General features: G+C 44.3%; 1 long non-coding RNA gene across 3 annotated transcripts in view; it reads right to left on the bottom strand.

The window, feature by feature from the left end:
• The window catches only part of LOC113614180 (uncharacterized), a 296124-nt gene that overhangs the window by 92126 nt on the left and 183696 nt on the right, over window positions 1-20302 (bottom strand). The window contains exon 4 of one of the 3 annotated variants that reach the window (XR_003430499.1): window positions 4381-4581. The exons of the other annotated variants lie outside the window; for them this stretch is intronic. This is a non-coding gene — a long non-coding RNA (uncharacterized LOC113614180). The remainder of the gene's footprint in view (window positions 1-4380; window positions 4582-20302) is intronic. 3 annotated transcript variants of the gene reach the window in all.

The following is a 20302-nucleotide window of genomic DNA, read 5'->3' as shown; positions in this document are numbered from 1 at the left end:
TGCAGAAGGCACGTCCCTAAACCAAAGTCTCCTTTTTACTTATGGGTCAAATGGTCAACCACCCAGTCTCAACATTTCTGAAGTTCCAACATTCTTCTGTTATTGGTCATTTGATTAAGTGACATCTTCACCTGAAAATCTATTTCAAATATATTTTAAAGGAATTTTGTTTCTTAAGGACGCCCCCTCACAGCTCCTGAGTTGTGTGGAAGCCGTGGAGAGAACATGGATTCGGGAAACTTCTATTCTTACACGGGAAGATGCCACGGAGCTCCTTTCTGCAGTGTGCAAAGGTGAATTAAGATGCAGAAGGGTACATGAGAGACCACTGTTCCCAGAGTAGAGAAGGCCACTAAAAATACCACTGGAACCCTTGCTTTACACTTCCATCTACTTAGAGAACCAGGGCAGAAAACGCCCTTTGGTAAAATCCTAGTTCAGTTATCACGGGAACCACTCACAGGAAGAAATGATACAGATGTTCTCACCTCCTAGTTCTGTAATACACAGCACTGTGAAATATGGTTAATTCTGCTCCATGCACTTGAAAGTTGCTGAGAAGAACTGAAGTCCAATGTTCTCACCACAGAACAGAAATGGAATTATCTCACACGATGGAAGTGTTAGCTAACCTACAGTGGGATCATATCCACGCTTTCTACACCTTAAACTTACACAATGTTATATGCCAATTATATTGCAATACAGCTGGAAAAAATACCATTAAATTCTCCCCACCCCCGGACCTTGACTCCCTTATTCCTGTGCCTGCACTGGCTCTTTCAGTTCTCACCTCCTTTCTAGCACCTGTGAAGGCTCGATTACACCCCTCCAAGCAGCGCCTCCTTGCTCTGAAGTACACAGTACTTAGGACACCGCTGACCTGGCAATATTACAAGCAGCCCATCCAGCCGCCTCTTTTCTAGTGTGAATACTGTGTCTCAGTTCCCACTTGCATTCTCCTTAAGACCATAAAATGTGTTCTGTCAGTATTTTAATCATCCCTGCACAGAAATATGCAAAGGAAGGTGCCCAATGCAACTCAACAGGAAAAATAACATGGAGCGTGTGTTAATTACAAAATGGAGTTTTAGAGGTTGGTGAGAAGACGGCTCCTTGAAACTCCTTCAGAACACTCATGGCTGACCACCTGGACTCTGCTTGCGAGGATCTCTCAGTGACCCGCACATCCTTGCCTCGTAGCTACATTCACTGCTCTAGATGACACTGGTCATGTGTCTGCAGTTATTGACTCTGTGTATCTGTTTTTCACACTCACGGCTCTCCTTAATCATGCCTACCGCACATATTGTACTGTAGATACGTGAAAGGTTCGCCGCGATACTATGTGACTGATAAAATCACAAACTGATACCTGAAGGAGCAATAGTCAGCCTCAACCTCAGCTACCCCACTGCCTAGTCCTCAGTCTCCAGCTTCAGGACACAGGTCGTCTCTCCTCCCGGGCTATTAATCTCATAAAAATACACAAGGAGTTTTCAGGGAACATGAGGTAAGCATTAAAACTTTATTCTCCAGATAACTAAACATAAGCAAGAGTAACCATGCTTTGGGAAAGATCTGAAAATACATCTAGTGACATTTTACCTTTAAGTTCATTTTTCTTCCCCCTAAGTAGCTGTAAGATTAAATCTAGAACAAATAACCCTTTAAGCACATGAGTAGACATTTTTACTTGATTCCAAGAGTCTGAAGTAAAGCAATTTTGGTCTCCAGTGATTAGAGTAGGGGCACTGAAATTCATCCCTGCTCTTTTTTTGTGTTTCTAGAAAATGATCTGTTCATAACATGTGCTGATATAATCCTGTATCCAGGTAGAACAATTATGTTGTTATCCAGTGTAGTTTAAGAAAACATTTAGGTTATTTTCATACACATGTTAATAACTATGTGAGTTAAGAATGGTGGAGGTATTATGTTTCCTTATGAACTAAAAAGAATTCTCTAAGATTTCAGGCAAAGATAGGCAGCAGGCTCCTTAAACAAGCAAAACTTCTTAACTCTATGTTACTGTGGTCACCAGGCACTTGCGTGGTATAACAATTAGCGCATTTTAATAAAGTAGAAATCCTCAAATGTTTCACAGTAAGAAATGACTCAAATTACTGAAAAAGTCCTACGTGACGGCAACTCATACGCATTTAAAATTATCCTTTCCGAAATGTCCTTAAACAAGTATCTGATATTTTAAGTCCAACGTTAGCGAATGTTTATCAGCTAAATTCCCAAAGACGGCAACACTTTCTCTCTCTGCCCTTCTACTCCTTCCTCCTCACTCCCATTTCTGTGCGCGCTAGTGACACACAGTTCATAGACACAATGATGCTGCTTCAAGGTCTCTGCATTCTAAGACGACATTTAGCTAATTATGCTGCAAAAGACATTATAATTACCACAATTATAGTTGGTGCAGACAAAAGATAGTATTCTGACCAGGGGAAAAAAGGAATCAGGCAGACGTGTCCCTGAGGAAAACACTTCGAGCAGCACCTCTACCTGTCCATCCTGGACTTGCCTGCTGTGTCTCCCCAGCCCAATTCTTCCTCCGTGTTCAACTCTTATCTCTCTGGACTCGGGGCGGGTGCGGAGGGAGTCAACACATCCCAGCCTCAGGCATAAGTCTGATTTAATTAGGACTCGGGTGGTGCCAAGGATCTCCACCGGGAAGGGCGACAAGCGGCCAGATGCTCCAGGGTACGCCAGGCGCGTGACAAAGTCTACAGCAAACGAGGAAGCGTGTCCGCTGCCTGAAAGCGCTTGGCTTTGGCTCACGACGCCACGCAATCCATTCAGGCTGATGAGACACGAGGAGACTCCCTTGGGTATTGGGAGGAAAGCGTCTCTGCTCTTTCAGCAGGACCATGGGACGGAACAGCCCTTCTCCTCCCTGCCTGCGTGCACCAAGTCCTGCCCCTCTGCACGTTCTCCCTACCAGGCGGGCCGAGGAGAACTGCACTCTCAGAGTCTCATCAACAGAAGTCAACATTCAAAAACATCTTCCAAAGAAAAACTGCCTTTTTCTGAGAACCATAACATGAGTTGAGGGGACACTACCAAGTGATTGAACGAGGGGTCCTTTTATTCTTAATATGCGTCTGGGGGAAGGAGTTGCTGTACAACCAGCTGAAGCCGGAGGACTCACGTAGAACCCCTTCCACGGGCTTCTCAGGAGCTTAAACACATTTCCCAAGTAGACACCCCACAGACCGGAGTTTCAGGTCCCATCTGTGCCACTAAGGAGCTTGAACTGGGATTAGAAATGCAGTGGGCTCTTCTTTGCTTTCTTTGAAGTGTTCCCCGTTACTGAGACATAAAATTCTGTATTGATAGATCAAAGTCATTTTGATAGGAATTTTCAGTTTTATGGCATCTACGAGATCTTAATTTTTTTATCTTTTCACTTGGAAATGTAGTACACATTATAACTAGTTTTCCTATCAAAGGCTAATCTTTTTTTTTTTATAAATGTATTTATTTTTATTTTTGGCTGCGTTGGGTCTTTGTTGCTACAAGCGGGCTCTCTCTAGTTGCGGTGAGCGGGGGCTACGCTTCATTGCGGCGCGCAGGCTTCTCACTGCCGTGGCTCCTCTTGTTGCAGAGTACGGGCTCTAGGCGCACGGGCTTCAGTAGTTGTGGCACACTGACTCAGTAGTTGTGGCTCGCGGGGTCTAGAGCGCAGGGTCAGTCGTTGTGGCACACGGGCTTAGCTGCTCCGCGTCATGTGGGATCTTCCCAGACCAGGGCTCAAACCCGTGTCCCCTGCGTTAGCAGGCAGATCTTAACCACTGCACCACCAGGGAAGCCCTCAAATGCTAACCTAACCAAAATATCTCAGACTGCAATTAGACACTTGTGGATTCTCCTCCACAAACTGAGGGCTGGGTTTTTGTGCTCTGCTGGTTTGGTTACACCATCTTTGAATCGCCCTTGCTTGTTCTGAACTATTCTGGGTAACCCTGGTGAGACCAGGAATTTTTGCTTTCTTCTAACACAGCACTGAGGTTATTTCTTCTAATTTAGACACAATTATTTTGTCCAACTCTGTTCTCTGTAGACCCTGGGCTCCATAAAGACGCCTGAAGGCCGATGCTGAGTGGGAGGGGGGCCGCTGAACGTGTGTCTTCTGATCCATGAGCCACCGTGTTAACGTTTATAGGGGAGGAGGGCCCACGTCAGAGTTTGTTAATAGCCTGTCGGTCCATTTCCACAGGAACATGTGAAGGTCTTCACTGCTCATCTGGAATCCCCTGGTTTGCTTCGGTTTTTCGTTAACCTCCCCACCTCCACCCGTCACCCTTGCTCCAGCCTGCGGTCTCTCAAGGCCTTGCTCTGTGCGCGTGTGCGTGTGTCTCTCCTCACCTTGACTGTTCTGCCCAGCACGTAAATTAATCACAACAGCACAAATCCCCGAGCGTGAAATGACTTTCTGGAGGTGCATTTCCTCCGGCACCAGAAGAAACCCACTCTCAAAAGCGAGCTGCCACCGCGCAAAGCCTTTTAGAAGGTGAGGGTGTTTGATGAGCATGACACAAAAACGTCCAATTCAGACTGGTCAAGTCACTGTAACAGACAGAAAAACAGAAACTGTGAATTGCCAAATTAGATTGGGCCTAGACCACTGGTCCATTAACATCCTCCAGGGTGTCCTTGATAATGTTCTCAACGTCAGGCTTCACAGTAAGGCAGAAATCTCCTGATAATGAACTTGACAGAGCACCAGACATGGATATAGGAGAAACGTCTTCACCTCAGAGGATCAAAATCTACCTTGTAATATTTCACATGCTTTATAAGCTTTTTCACTCTATAACCTAATATAGTTATGTTAATACAGAACCCAGTAGCTACATGACTATTACATTTATATTTAAGTGAATTAAAATTAAATGAAATTAAAAATTAAGCTTCTCAGCCACCTTGGGCACATGTCAAGGGGCCAAAAGCCACATGTGGGTAGTGGTTACCCTACTGGACGGCACAGATCTGGAACCTCCGGGTCATCACGGGAAATCCCACCGGACAGTGCTGCTGCAAGGGTATACTGTGTCTGAGGACCGTCGTCAGGGCTTGTGTCTCTGTTCCGTGGGGTGAGCCTAGATTATCTCCTCTCACGTTAGCGTCAGTCTTTGGAAGGAGCGTGCAATCCCCCAGTTCTCTAGCAGTGCCATGCAACCCACTTCTTCAGCTCTAAGCCACCAGCGGTCCCTCCTGCCCACCAATAACCCCCCAACCTGGTGTTCATAGCCCTCCCAGGTGCGGCCCAGCCCCTGTCCCTCCGCCGTCACCCTACACCCACCAGCCCTCCGCCCTCACCCTACATTCGCCCTGTGTTCCAGCTGGTGAGACTGCTCAGTCCTCTTTGAATTCTTGTCCCTACAAGACCCACAGAAACTTGGCTTCCTTAACCATCTGCCTCAGGTTTTTACTCCCAACAGAGTCCATTTACCTGTTTCTCTGCAGTCAGCTATAATTTTCCCCAGATGGGAACCCCCGAGTCATTAAATGCTCTCATTTGAGAACATACATCTTAGTCTCCCTCGCATTGCAGTGATGAATAGACACGCTTGTGGGTAAAATTCCCTGAGGACTCCGGCATGTCCCTGGGTCCCGTGCTCCAGCCCCGCTCTCTACGCCTGACATGCATTAGGCAGTCCATCCGGGCACTGAGAAGTAGATTTAAACACCCGGATAACACTTCGGAGACTTGTTTCGATCTACACAGAGTTAGCAATGAGCACTGAAAGCTACATTGCATTGATCAAAAATGTTAACTTTGCTCGCTTACAATTTCCACAGGACAATACGGCAGGAGGATAGAAGAGATACCTACTTCTATAATTTTATAATTGGGTATCATTCTATACTGATATAATGGGGGGGATGGCATGTAGAACTATCCACTTTTTAGAAAATCTCCCACAAAAATCCTGCTTGTTTGAATCAAGAATATTTAGGTATAAGGGCGACAGAACCCCTTCCTTCTCTATGTCTCTACTTGTCTCTATGTGTCATTCTCTCTCTCCACACCCACACCCACACACACCCCTGGTTCTTTTCCTGCTGCCGTCATTTGTACGTCTCTCCGTGGCGGATTTTCTCTCTCGCTCTCACTCAGGTGTCCCTGTCCCTGTTTTTCATCGCTCTTACCCTCGTCAGCAAAGCCTGCTATTTCCATCCACGTTTTCTGCTCAGGCTGCCTGCTGTGTTTGAGCCTCCCCCTCCATGCTCTTCCCTGACTGTCTCCCATCTCTGACCGCCGTCCCACTCTCTTCCATGAATGCAATGCAGCCTCACAGCAAGGCCCCTTGCAGCTCTGGCCGTCTTGGTTGTTCAGGCATAACTACATCGTTCCTGAGATATGCATCTAGGCTACACCCGGTTGAGAAGATGGAGGGAGCCGTTTTCAGCTCTGTTCCAGAGGTTAGATTTTAGCTCACCTGGGGGAAGACCAAAAGTACACCCAGATATGCATTCTGGAGCAGCCAGAGCATTCCAGGGAAAAATTCTGGGAAATCTGTGAAAGGCAAGAGCGCGACTCCACGGGGCCAGAACACTGGCCCTGAGTACGGCTCTTCTGTAGAGCACCTCAAAACTCCGGGGTTACTGCAACTGTTCAGGTTTCCTAGTGTGCTGGGGGAACTGATCATTATACATATTTAAAATCAGTATATTTAGCTCTAAAATATCTGATGATCAATTAAAGTGATACCTCCAAGCTTACAATTTTATAAGTTGTTATGCATAACGACAAATTACCCAGCGGACCCCACTGCTGAGACACAATCAAACGCACACAAAGCCCATTTGATCTAGAGGTGATCTGAACAGCTCTGCACCTCTCATCCTCAAAGTGGCGTGTGAGAGAAGTCACACCGACTCAGGACTGTCAGGTCCCGTGACAAAAAGCATCCTTCCTACTGTGCCCTGAGTTTTTATTTCAATTCAAGCTGAGACACTCCTGTAAAGGAACTCACAAACGTGTCACTAGAATCATTTCTGGCCCTACGCTGCCTCTGCCCTGCTGTAACAGACACAAACGCTTAGCACAGACACCACCATGCTCTGCTGTTCGAAATATGACCATCACCCCTGTGGAGTCAGACCCTAAGAGGACACAGCAGTCAGGGGTCTTTACTTCCGATTCATCCGTAGCAATAAAACATAGGATTCGAGTCGAGAGAGATGGGCTGGTTCGCTTATTTCTCAGGTAGAAGCCCCAAACGCATTTGCCAGGACCCAGTGGAACGACACAGCCTCTCTCCTCCGGGCACAGCCCCATCGTGTTGGCGTGGTCGGACTGCCAGAAGGAGGAAATACTTGACATGTGTGCTTTCAAGAGCCTAGGCAGGGGCGACAGCTTTTAGCACATACACACGAGATTTTATTTTAAAATAATGTACTTTGAAACCGGATTTTATGTGACAAATCGCTTTAAGGCGGGAGTTCACAGCCAGACCGCTTGATCAACAGAGAGCAATGTCTCCAAAGACGAGTGTCGGCCTAGACAGACACCCCTACCCTGCAGGTGAGGACGGCTGAGAGGTAACAGAGACAAGCGTGCCACAATCACACAGGCAGTCAGTGGCTCATCTTGCAGTAACTGACCACCTGCTGCATTTCCATATTGGTTTAAAGTCTGTTTTGAGTATGTGTTTTCCTCCATGAGACAATGATTTCAAGATGGGATTCAACGGAATGTCCTTGCTGAGCTCAAATCATTCAGAAGACCTTTCACTGATTCTAGGTGTCTGCCCTCCCCGCCAGGTTGTACAATATATAATGGTTTTGCCTTTGTTATCATTTTGCCTCAATAGGTATTAGGAAAACAAACAAAGATCTGCCCAATCTCGCACCAGAGCCAAGCCCTGCAAGCCCTCTCGCAACATTACCCGGGCCTCTTCCACTGCCACCACGGTGAGGAACAGATACCATGTTCACATTTCAGCCCAGTTCAACCTGCGAGTCCCTAAGGATAAAGTCATCAATTACTCTAACAAACCCTGAATTAGCTCACTGCAAAATTAGCATGCAAAAACTGAGCTCCACTGTCATGTCGTTTCTTTCCCAGTTCATCTGTAGGTAGGTCCGAATTAATCAGACTGCAGGTCACTCACCCACCAAAACAAACCTGAGGTAAAAACTGAGAAGCAGTAAGAGAAAGGCCCTCTGCGGTGGCTGATGGCCTGTCGTGCATGCACTCGTATGCCCAGCAGGGCCAGGGTACGAAGTGCATACAGCGTGCAGAATCGTGCTCGGGCTTCGCAGCACTCTATTTTTTTAACGGACGCCACACTCATTTTCACGTCTCTGTTTCTGCCTTGCGTCTCCCACAACTGCCCAGGCTGGAACTGCATCTGTGGTCACCTACTTGTCCGTATTATTTTTCCATGACTGCTCCCTCTCCAAAGGAGCAAACGGAAGTCTCTCATCTTCGGGCCTCCGTCTTCTACCTGCGGATTGCTTGACTGACCACTCCCCTAAAAGTACTGCTCAGTACCACCTGGTCCAAATTCGCACGGGATCCATCGCCCCTTGTTACTTTTTCCTGTTTGCATATCCACTTATGTCCCAGTAAATGTTCACCTTGCTAATAACTGCCCTGCCAATAAGCTAACCTGCCTTGGCTCTGCATTTTCTCATACTTAACAGACAAAACATTCTCACCCAAATCTCTCTGCTCCCTTTCACCCAGACAGGTGAGGAATACCAGGAAAACCACACCCAAGTGGCAGATGGATAACAATGCACTGCTGATAGACGAAATCCACTAGGGACTTTAAAATATCCAGAAAAACCAACACATTTTTTACTTGCACTCCATACCCACTGTTCACAGCTATTCGTTTAAAGGTTCACGGCTCTCCAAGCCATTCCTGCCTCACTCCTTATACTCAGTAGAGGACACAATGCTTCCATCAGGGTACAACCTCATCCATCCAATGGGAACTCGTGTTCTCCCACTTCAGGTCCACCAGCCACCCAAGCCTGCGCTGTCCCTTGTCATCCCCCCTGGGTCCTCCTGAGGGCAGCCCTCCTCTGTTCTCTGGACTCGACTCTCTCCTTATTAGCGACGTTAATCTTTACTACACCTTTGCTCTTTAGTCTTTCCTTTTCTACCGGAAGAATCATGAAAATATTTAAATATCTTTAAGTTTCTCATCAAGAAAGAAAGGCAGGAGCTTCCTGGGTGCAGGGGCTTCCCTGGCGCACAGCGCGTCCGGAGCCTGTGCTCTGCAACGGGAGAGGCCACAGCAGTGAGAGGCCCGCGTAACACAAAAAAAAAAAAAAAAAAGAAAGAAAGGCAGGCAGGACAGCAGGCAGTGAGGAGGGTAGAGGGGCAGGAAGGAAGGGGAGGAAGAAAGGGAAAACGGAGAAGGGAGCGGAGGGGAGAATAAAAGGGGGAATTTCTCTGTATTCTGACTTCCCTCCCCAGCTCCCAGCTTGTCGAGTCCAGCTGTGGTCCCCGCAGTGCCTGTTCCCACTTCCCCACGTGCAGCTCACCCCTCGGGCTGCTGCCACGTGTCTTCCACCCGGTCACTGCAGAAACGGCTCTGCAGAGGTTCCCACAGACTCCGGCCTGCAAAACTCGGTGGGGCCTTCCCACTCTTCCTCCTTCCTCCAAACTCAAAGGTTCTTCCTCCTTTTACTCAGTGGCCTTGGCTGCCCTCACCCATCCCTGCCAGCCAGCTCTCTCTTGGTGTCCCACGACAGAAGCCACGCCGTAACTAACGGAGGCGACAGGAGGTCATGTGTGTGGGGAGACGCACAGGAAGGGGGGAGGGGGCTGACGCAGCAGACGTGGCACAGGACTCCCCCGGGGGCCAGGCTGGGCCGCCTCCCCGCGCTTGCACTCTCTCCACGGCATGAGCGCATGAACGCCTGCTTCTCTCCAAACACAGGTTTACTCTTTCTGATGAGTGGGTCTAGCTGCAAATGCGGTCACCCGGGTGTCCCTCCGCTGCAAGTCCCCACGCCTCATACCTCCGAATCTATACACCGGAACAAAAGCGAGCCTTCTTTCGCCTCCACTTTGGAGCCTTCCAGAAAGAACATCCAACTGTCCCCTTGGCTCACACTGGACCCCTGCACCAATCCACTGTTGTCAGAACAGTGGCATACAAAAAACTACAACGCAGCCTCACACAGAATCTGGTTCCAGCCCATCTCCAAGAAGAAATGTGCCCAGAGGAGTCATTTATTTTCGGCAAGGAAGGGGCACCTCGCGGCGTGCCGAGGAAGCACACGCTACGCGGCTGCTACGTGAGGCTCGACGTGGGGGAGTTTCTCAACAGTCCTTCATTGACTTGCTGTCTCCTCACTCTGTACTTCCCACCTAGGCAACACCGCTGACATCATGATAACCATCGTATTAGTCAGGGCTCTCCAGAGAAACAGAACCAATAGGAAACGTAAACATCTAGAAAGAGACGTATTCTAAGGAACTGGCTCATGCTATCAGGGAAGAATGGCAAGTTCCAAATCCACCAGGCTGGAGACCCAGGAAGAGCAGATACTGTAGTTCCAGTCTCAAGGCCATGTGCTGGCAGAATTTTCTTCCGCTCAGGAGAGGTCAGTCCTGTCCTACTCAGGCCTCTAGATGACTGGATGAGGCCCACCCACATTATGGAGAGCAATCTGCTTTACTCAATGTCATCCAATTTAGACGTAAATCTCCTTCAAAAACACACTCACAGAAACATGGAGAATAATGTTTGACCACACACCCAGACACCACCGCCCAGCAAAGCTGACATATAAAATTAATCATTATTCCATTCCTACCTCATGTTTCTCTTCAGAAATTCAGACCAGTAACCAAACGTCTGTCACTACCTATCTCCACTAACGTTGCGAAGACGCCTCAAGTTCACCAACCCCAGACGGAATTCATCACCTGTTTCTTGAGGCTTGGATCCTTCAAGCATCCACTTCCCATGCACCCCGTTAATCCAACCACAACCTGAGATGTGTCCCTGAGGACCCACCCCCCACCTCGCCCACCTCCTCCCACCATCCAGTTACGAACGATGCCTGTCTTGTCAACTTCATCTGCAAACCTTCTCTCAACTGCATCTGATGTGCTCCAAACGCCACCACCACCCTCCTCCGAGCTGTCCTCGTCTCCAACGCACGTTACTGTCACGGCCTTCTCACTGCCCTTCCGTTCCCTTCTGTCTCTCCTTCTGCAGGGATGTCTAAGACGCTCAGAGCTTCTTAAACAGCCCTACGAGACACTCCCTCCTCCCTCCTCTCTCCAGATTATCGCACGCTAGGCCTCCACCTGTAGTGGCCAGCCTCCTCCCATCCTATAAATACTCCCTGCAAGCGACAGTCTCTCAGTCCCTCAACCATCCGGGCGCTTTGCCCTCAAGGCGTGCCCCCGAACTACACGCACCACGCTTGTCCCAAGCTCTGCTCCCACCGGCCTGAAGAGCCAGCATGAATTCATCAGGGAAAACTTCTCTGCACCCCAAGACCAAAAACAGGGCTACCAACACGACATGTCCCATTTTAATGACATATCTTTGTGAGTATTTTAGTATCTGACTCTCCACTAGTTTGACAGTTCCCTGAAAGCTGGGGTTTTGGTGAAGCAGACCTTCAGCTTCATTCAAAGAGTAAGTGTCCTAAAAATGCCTGTTAAATGAGTGGTTTTAAATTTTTCTTGGTCTTGATCTCATTTCAAAAAATTTTCCTATTGACAGTTGTAACCAAGAATAGCACCTCGGGCTTCCCTGGTGGCACAGTGGTTGAGAGTCCGCCTGCCGATGCAGGGGACGCGGGTTTGTGCCCCGGTCCAGGAAGATCCCACGTGCCGCGGAGCGGCTGGGCCCGTGAGCCATGGCCGCTGAGCCTGCGCGTCCGGACCCTGTGCGCCGCAACGGGAGAGGCCACAGCAGTAAGAGGCCCGCGTACAGCCAAAAAAAAAAAAAATAGCACTTCTCCATTTTGTCATTGATTTTTTGATTCCTCCTGTCACCATCTCCACAAACAATATTGAACATGGATATTAAAGAATTGGGCATTGGCTGTGTTTTTCCAATTTAACTAGAAAAATCCTTCTCAAACAAAAGCAGACTTTCCATGAACCCACACATTTTGCTAACTCCTACTGTTGTACCTTTCTCAATAATTTTTTTATATAAATTTATTTATTTTTGGCTGCGTTGGGTCTTCGTTACTGTGCGCGGGCTTTCTCTACTCGCGGAAAGCACGGGCTTCTCATTGCAGTGGCTTCTCTTGTGGCGGAGCACGGGCTCTAGGTGTACAGGCTTTGTAAGTTGTGGCAGGTGGGCTCAGTAGTTGTGGCTCGCGGGCTCTAGAGCGCAGGCTCAGTAGTTGTGGCACATGGGCTTAGTGGCTCCGCGGCATGTGGGACCTTCGCGGACCAGGAACCCGTGTCCCGTGCACTGGCAGGTGGACTGTCAACCACTGCGCCCCCACGGAAGCCCCTGCAGTGCTTTTTAAGCAAACTCAGCAGCATTTCTGTGACAGAAGAAGCACAACTGTTTTTAACTGTCACAACCACTCACCTCCATCAGACTTTGTAGGCTGGACCACATCCACAAGGAAGATATATGGCTCTCTGGTTCTCATTAATGGTACGCTTTCATAATACACCTGCCATCACACATGTATTCACCAGGTCCCGATAACAGCAAGTAGATGCTCAAATACGATCATTACGTCTAAAAATCTGTACCTCTTTGTACTATGGAAATTCTGTAGAGCAAACAGTTCTTTAAAAACGTACCCTAGCACGTGCATAAATGCACTGCACGAAGTCTTCAGGTTTGAGTTTGATTCAGTAAAACCTAAGTATAATCAACACAACTATGTAATTCTTGGACGTTTAAATATTTCGACGTTAAAAATATATATTTGGAGATTTAATCCTCATCAGCCAGTTTTAGGTAGAAAATAATACTGACAATGCGCTTTAAACAAAGCATAGTAAACTGAAAAAGGACTGTGGCATAGTGTAATGAAACATGCCATTTACACTGCTAACCCCTGCACCGGAAATACAGGAACCCCTCAAATATCAGTGAAGGGTTAATGATTACAGGGGAAAACCATGACATCCAGTGGCCAAAGACTTTCGATGCTGCATACATTTCTCTGTCCCCTCTTCATCAGTCACCCATCCATCCATCTAGCTACTCATCTAGATAGCTGTTTATGTATAGAATGAAATTCACAATATTGAAATAGGCAAGGCATTCATGAACAATTTTGTATTTTCACATGCATGCATAAAAATTATCCTTTTTATTTTGAGAAACCGTGGATGCTAATGTATAGTTTATGCACGTATATATGGTATCTACATCAACAAAACTGTGAGTGTAACTCTTAAGTACATACATCCATCTGCAAAGAACCCCTTAATCTTCATTCGTGATTAGAATTCATACTGTCCTGGCCCACTTTTTTTTCTGTTGAAAAAACGCTCAGAGAAAAGTGAAATGAATTATTTCACTTAGTGAACTAATAACAGAAGTGGACCTTGTTTATATATGAATAGAGCATTGCATGATAAAAAGGGAGCCTTAAGGATGGGTAAATTTATTCATACATTTGTTGCTTCTCTTTCCTTGGCCATTGTCATTTATTACAATTTTTCCTCCTTCATGTCATTACTTATGTAAACCTAAGAAGTTATACTAGCGATTTATAAGGAGAAGTTCCAGATTCCGACCCTGTCACTACTGATTTGTAACTTTGACCATGCTCCTCAAGCCCCTGAAAATTTAGTGTCTTTATTTGAAATAAGGGATATTTTTTATGCATCATGCAAAGACTATACTCCTTCTGCTTCACATTACATCCCTGTGACTTATTTATTTTATAACTGGTATTGTGCACCTTATACTCCCCTTCACCTATTTTGCCCGTCCTCCCACAGCCTCCCTTCTGGCAACTATTAGATTGTTCTCTGTGTCTGTGAGTCTGTTCCTGTTTTGTTGCATTTGTCCATTTGTTCTGTCTTTTACATTCCACATGTAAGTGAAAAAAATATAATGAGTCTTTCTCTGACTAATGTTATTATGGCTGAGTAGTATTCCATTGTGTGTGTTTCTATGTATGTGTGTATATATATACATGTGCCACATCTTCTTTATCCATTCCTCTGTCGATGGACACTTAGGTTGCTTCCATGTCTTCACTATTATAAACGTTGCTGCTGTGAACACTGGGGTGCATGTATCTTCTTAAATTAGTGTTTTCATTTTCTGGGGATAAATACCCAGGAGTGGAATTCTACATCATATAGTAGTTCTACTTTTAATGTTTTTGAGGAACTTCCATTCTGTTTTCCACAGTGGCTGCACCACTTTACATTCGCACCAACACTGCACGAGGTTTCCCTTTTCTCCACATGCTTGCCAACACTTGTTATTTGTTGTCTTTTTGATGACGGCCATTCTGACCAGTGTGAGGTGATACCTCACTGGAGTTTTGGTTTGCATTGCCCCGATGATTAGTGACGTTCAGCACCTTTTCATGCGCCTACTGGCATCGGCATGTCTTATCTGGAAAAATGTCTATTCCTACCTTCTGCCCATTTTTAAATGATTTTGTTTGTTGTTTTTGACACTGAGTTGCATGAGTTCTTTATACATACACCCACAGAGGTCTCTATGGGTTATATATTAAACCTTCTATCAGGCATATCATTTGCAAATATCTTCTATTCAGTAGGTTGCATTTTTGTTTTGTTGGTTTACTTCACTGTGCAAAAGCCTTTTAGTCTGACCTAGTCCCATTTGTTTATTTTTGTTTTTGCTTCCCTCACCTGAGGAGACAGATCCACAAAAGTATTGCTAAGACTGATGTCAAAGAGCAGATTGCCTGTGTTTTTTTTTCTTTTAGGAGTTTTATGGTTTCAAGTCTTACATTTAAGTCTTTAAACCATTTCGAGTTAATTATTGTGTATGGTGTGAGACAGTGGTACGTTTTCTTTTTTTTTTTTTTGCATGTATCTGTCCAGTTTTCCCAACATCATTTATTAAAGGGGCTATCTTTTCCCCATTGTATATTCTTGTCTCCTTCATCAAAAATTGACCATTTTGTGTGGTTTGTGTCTTCAGTTCCAGAATACTCTAATTAGCTTTCAATCACCTATACCCTGACTAACCCATCTGAGCCAGAGTGTCTGTCACATGGACGGTTAGAGAATAACAGAGGTCTCCATGGGTTATATCATTTCTAAACCAATTTTTAAAGGCAAGAAAACCTGGCCAGAGAGAAATAAAAAGCACACACTAAAAATAAAAATAATGTAGCCAAATTCAGAAAAAAAATGAAGAACATAGTTGAAAATGATCCAAAAATAACAATTTTCACATTCTGGACACAGGAGAAATAGAGTTGATTATTTTTCTTTTGGTTTTAGTGCCTGTGGAAACTTCATCATAAACTAGCAGGCTTTCATAGTAATTTTGTTTAAAAAAAAGATACAATATAAAATAGACTAACCAAGAGAAAAATACATACACAGTGTAAATTAATATAAACATGTTTTCACATATGAACACAGGGCAATTATCTATCATTTTGGAGCAGTTACATGGAGCTGTTCTGTTAAAGCTCCATGGCCTGAAAAAGAAAATTGTCCTAACTTCAGATAATGCTTCATTGATTGATTCATTCATTAATCCATTCATTCACTCAGTATCTCAGCAAATATTTATAATGGTTTTCTTCTCAGTAAAAGACTATGCTAGCACTATAAGATATCCAAATCTATCTGATAATAATCCTGGGCTCTGTAAGCTTAGAGTAAGACATAATTTTATCACTAAAGTATATAACTGCACTTAAAATATTTCCTACCAGCTTTAACTTTAAGAAATAGGAGGGACTAGTGACTTCCCTGATGGTCCAGTGGGGAACAATGCAGGGGGTCCAGGTTCGATCCTTGGTCAGGGAACTAGATCCCGCATGCCACAGCCAAGAGTCCACATGCCCCTACTAAGAGTCCGCATGCCACAACTAAGAACTGCACATGCTGCAACAAAGATCCGACATGCTGTAACTAAGACCTGGTGCAGCCAAAATAGATAGATAGATATCTAGACTGACAGATAGATAGTTTTTTAAAAATAGAAATGGAAGGGACTACAAAATAGTTTTTACCATATAATGCATGTGTAAAGATGCAAATATTATTATGTATACAAATACACATATTATTAAAATGCACACATGGTATATTATTAAATCATGCTCATGGATTTAGAAAAAAGGAATTATACATATTGAGAACTTTCCTTACACTAAAAAGTTTCAGGAAACCGTGAATGTGAGCTCTCTACATTACTGTTTCTATGTTTGGCAAAACTGGTATTACAACCCAAAAGGCAGTAACAGGGGACAGGATACAAGTTGCAGGATACAAAATTCATACACAGAAATCTGTTGCATTTCTATACACTAACAATGAAAGATCAGAAAGAGAAATAAAAGAAACAATTGCATTTACCGTCACATCAAAAAGAATAACTAGGAATAAATCTACCTAAGGAGGCAAAAGAACTGTACTCTGAAAACTATAAGATGCGGATGAAAGACATCAAAGATGACACAAACAGAGGGAAAGATATACCATGTTCTTGGATTGGAATAATCAATTTTGTCAAAATGATTACACTACCCAAGGCAATCTACATATTCAATATAATCCCTATCAAGTTACCAATGCCATTTTTCACAGAACTAGAACAAAAAATTTTTAGATTTGTATGGAAACACAAAAGACCCCAAATAGCCAAAGCAATCTTGACAAAGAAAAATGGAGCCAGAGGAATTCAGGCTCCCTGACTTCAGACTATACTACAAAGCTATAGCCATCAAAACAGTATGGTACTGGCACAAAAACAGAAATATTGATCAATGGAACAGGATAGAAAGCCCAGAGATAAACCCACGCACCTATGGTCCATTAATCTCTGACAACGGAGGCAAGAATATACAATGGAGAAAAAACAGTCTCTTCAATAAATGGTGCTGGGAAAAGTGGACAGCTACATGTTAGAAAAATGAAATTAGAACATTCTCTAATACCATACACAAAAATAAACTCAAAATGGATTAAAGACCTAAATGTAAGACTCTTAGAAGAAAACATAGGCAGGACACTCTGACATATACCACAGTAAGATCTTTTTCAAGCCGTCTCCTAGAATAAGGGAAATAAAAACAAAAATAAACAAATGGGACCTAATTACACTCCAAAGCTTTTGCACAGCAAAGAAAACCATAAACAAGACACAAAGACAACCCAAAGAATGGGAGAATATATTTGCAAACGATGCAACTGACAAGGGATTAATCTCCAAAATTTGTAAGCTCAAAATGTGTGAGCTCATGTGTGGCTCAATATCAAAAAAAACAAAAAAAAAACAACAACCCAATAAAAAAAAAATGGGCAGAAGATCTAAAGAGACATTTCTCCAAAGAAGATATACAGATGGGCAAGAGGCCCATGAAGAGATCCTCAACAGCACTAATTATTAGAGAAATGCAAATCGGAACTACAATGAGATATCATCTCACACCAGTCAGAATGGCCCTCATCAAAAAGTCTACAAAAAGTACAAACAGGGCTTCCCTGGTGGCACAGTGGTTGGGAGTCCACCTGCCGATGTGGGGGACGTGGGTTCGTGCCCTGGTCCGAGAGGATCTCACATGCCGCGGAGCGGCTGGGCCTGTGAGCCATGGCCGCTGAGCCTGCAGGTCCGGAGCCTGTGCTCCTCAGCGGGAGAGGCCACAGCGGTAAGAGGCCCGTGTACCGCAAAAAAAAAAAAAAAAAAAGTCTACAAACAATAAATGCTGGAGAGGGTGTGGAGAAAAGGGAACTCTCCTACACTGTTGGTGGGAAGGTAAGTTGGTGCAGCTACTATGGAGAACACTATGGAGGTTCCTTAAAAAACTAAAAATAGAGCTCCCATATGATCCAGCAATCCCACTCCTGGGCATACATCCAGAGAAAACCATGGTTTGAAAAGATACATGCACCCCAATGCTAATTGCAGCACTTTTTACAATAGCCAAGACATGGAAGCAACCTAAATGTCCATCAACAGAGGAACAGATAAAGATGCGCTACATACACACAATGGAATATTACTCAGCTATTAAGAAGAATGAAATAATGCCATTTGCAGCAACATGGATGCAACTAGAGATTACCATACTAAGTGAAGTAAGAAAGAGAAAGACAAATATCACATATATGTGGAATCTAAAAAACATGATAAAAATGAACATATTTACAAAACAGAAACAGACTCACAGAGGTAGAGAAAGAACCTATGGTTACCGGGGGAAGGGGGGAAGGGACAGATAGATTGGGAGTGTGAAATTGACATGTACACACTGCTATATTTAAAATAGATAACCAACAAGGAACTACTGTATAGCACAGGGAACTCTGCTCAATATTTTGTAATAACACAAATGGGAAAAGAACTTGAAAAAGAAGAGATACATGTATTATGTATAACTGAATCACTTTGCTGTACACCTGAAACTAACACAACTCCAATATAAAATACTGGATATATACTCCAACATAAAAGTTAAAAAAATAAACAAACAAAAGAAGAAAACAAGAAAAACAAAAGACCTAAGGTAAGATTTTGCTCCTTATGTATTAATAATGAATTCAAATACAATATTAATGTTTTAAATAAATATCTTCCCTTAATTATCATAAGCATCTACTTTTCTGCTTACACACAAAAACCTTACAAATTCAAATAATAAAAAGATGTTTCCAATTTGCACTCAGTAATAGACATATTTTGGATAAAGAGAATCTTTAAAAAAACATATCATCTATGTGGAAATTCCCTGGCGGCCCAGTTGTTAGGACTCTGCTCTTCCATTGCTGAGGGTATGGGTTCGATCCCTGGTCGGGGAACTAAGACCCAGCAAGCCGTGTGGTGCGGCAAAAATAAAATAAAATAAAAAATTTAAAAAGTAAAACATCATAAGTGGATAAATGTCTTCAGTTCAACTCACAGAAAACAAGCCAAATTGATCTAAAATCAGTAACAGAGGTTTAGAATAGGGGTCAGCAAGTGTGATAGCCTGCTGACCAAACCCAGCTGCCATTTTTATAAAGGTTTTGCTGGAACACAGACACGTCTATTCATCTATGTACTGTCTATGGCCACTTTTAGGCTCAAACAGCAGAGCTGAGTAGTTGAGATGGAGACCACATGTCTGCAAAGCCAGTAACGTTTATTATCTGGCCCTGTTCAGAAAAGGCTCTGGTCTAGAGCTGTGGATCTCAAACTTGAACTCGCATCAGAATCCCTGGAGGTTTGTTAATGTACAGACAGCTGCTCCCACCCTGCAGCAGAGGTTCTGATCCAGCAGGTGGGGGGTGGCTGCTGAAAATCTGCATTTCTAACCAGCTCCCAAGTAATGCTGATGCTGCTGGTCTGAAGACCACACTTTGAGAACCCCTAGTGAAGACAAAACATTCACCATAGCTGAATCAGTTTCCTCTGCTTAAATGATGGTACTGTTAAATGGCTAAATATATGCTGTTGAAGTAGCAACTTCCATTGCACCTTTAATCTAAGCATTATCCATCCCAAATTATTCTTATCAGTAGCTCTGAAGTGCAGGTAATCATTACCCACCTCCCTCACTGGACTGGTGAGGGGCTTATGTCATCACAGGGGCTGAACGACTTGTCCTGGAATAGACCCCAAGTCAAGAGTACTGGGTGACTAAAAGCCCAGATTTCTTCAGCAATTACTGGGCTCTCCAGGTCACATGTTGTTTTTATAGGAATTCTAGACTCGCATAATGGAAAAAGAACCAGAGGTCACCGTGACAGTTACCTTGCCTCTAAGGCCCAGGCAGACATAGAAGCTCCCAGCTACTCAGGGTCCTCAGTGCCATTCTCCAACCACAGAGAAACAAAAGAGAGCAACCTGTCATGCACATTCAAAGTTGGAGCTCTCAGCAAAATACAGGTGCCATTTGCTCACCGTTTCAAGAGAATTCAACAAGGGTAAAACAACCTTGCAAAATAAACTAATTCCCTGGCAGTCAAGTGGTGATTCTGTTTTCTGTGATTACATTCCATCGTTTGGAAAAGAATTTTCAATGCCAGTGTTATCAAGACTATCTATCATATTAGTAGTAAGGAGTTAAGTTTTTAAAGACATGATCTGGAATCAATTATATTGCATAATAACTTTACAATCTGGGACAATATAGGAGGTCTTTTCACGAATGTCACATCCAGTCAAAA

This window comes from Aethalodelphis obliquidens, unplaced genomic scaffold (assembly GCF_003676395.1).
Source record: "Aethalodelphis obliquidens isolate GAN/ISIS:26980383/991018 unplaced genomic scaffold, ASM367639v1 scaffold91, whole genome shotgun sequence".
Taxonomy (NCBI): domain Eukaryota; kingdom Metazoa; phylum Chordata; class Mammalia; order Artiodactyla; family Delphinidae; genus Aethalodelphis; species Aethalodelphis obliquidens.
The sequence above is the reverse complement of the archived record's forward strand: the minus strand, read 5'-3'. Positions and strand labels throughout refer to the sequence as shown.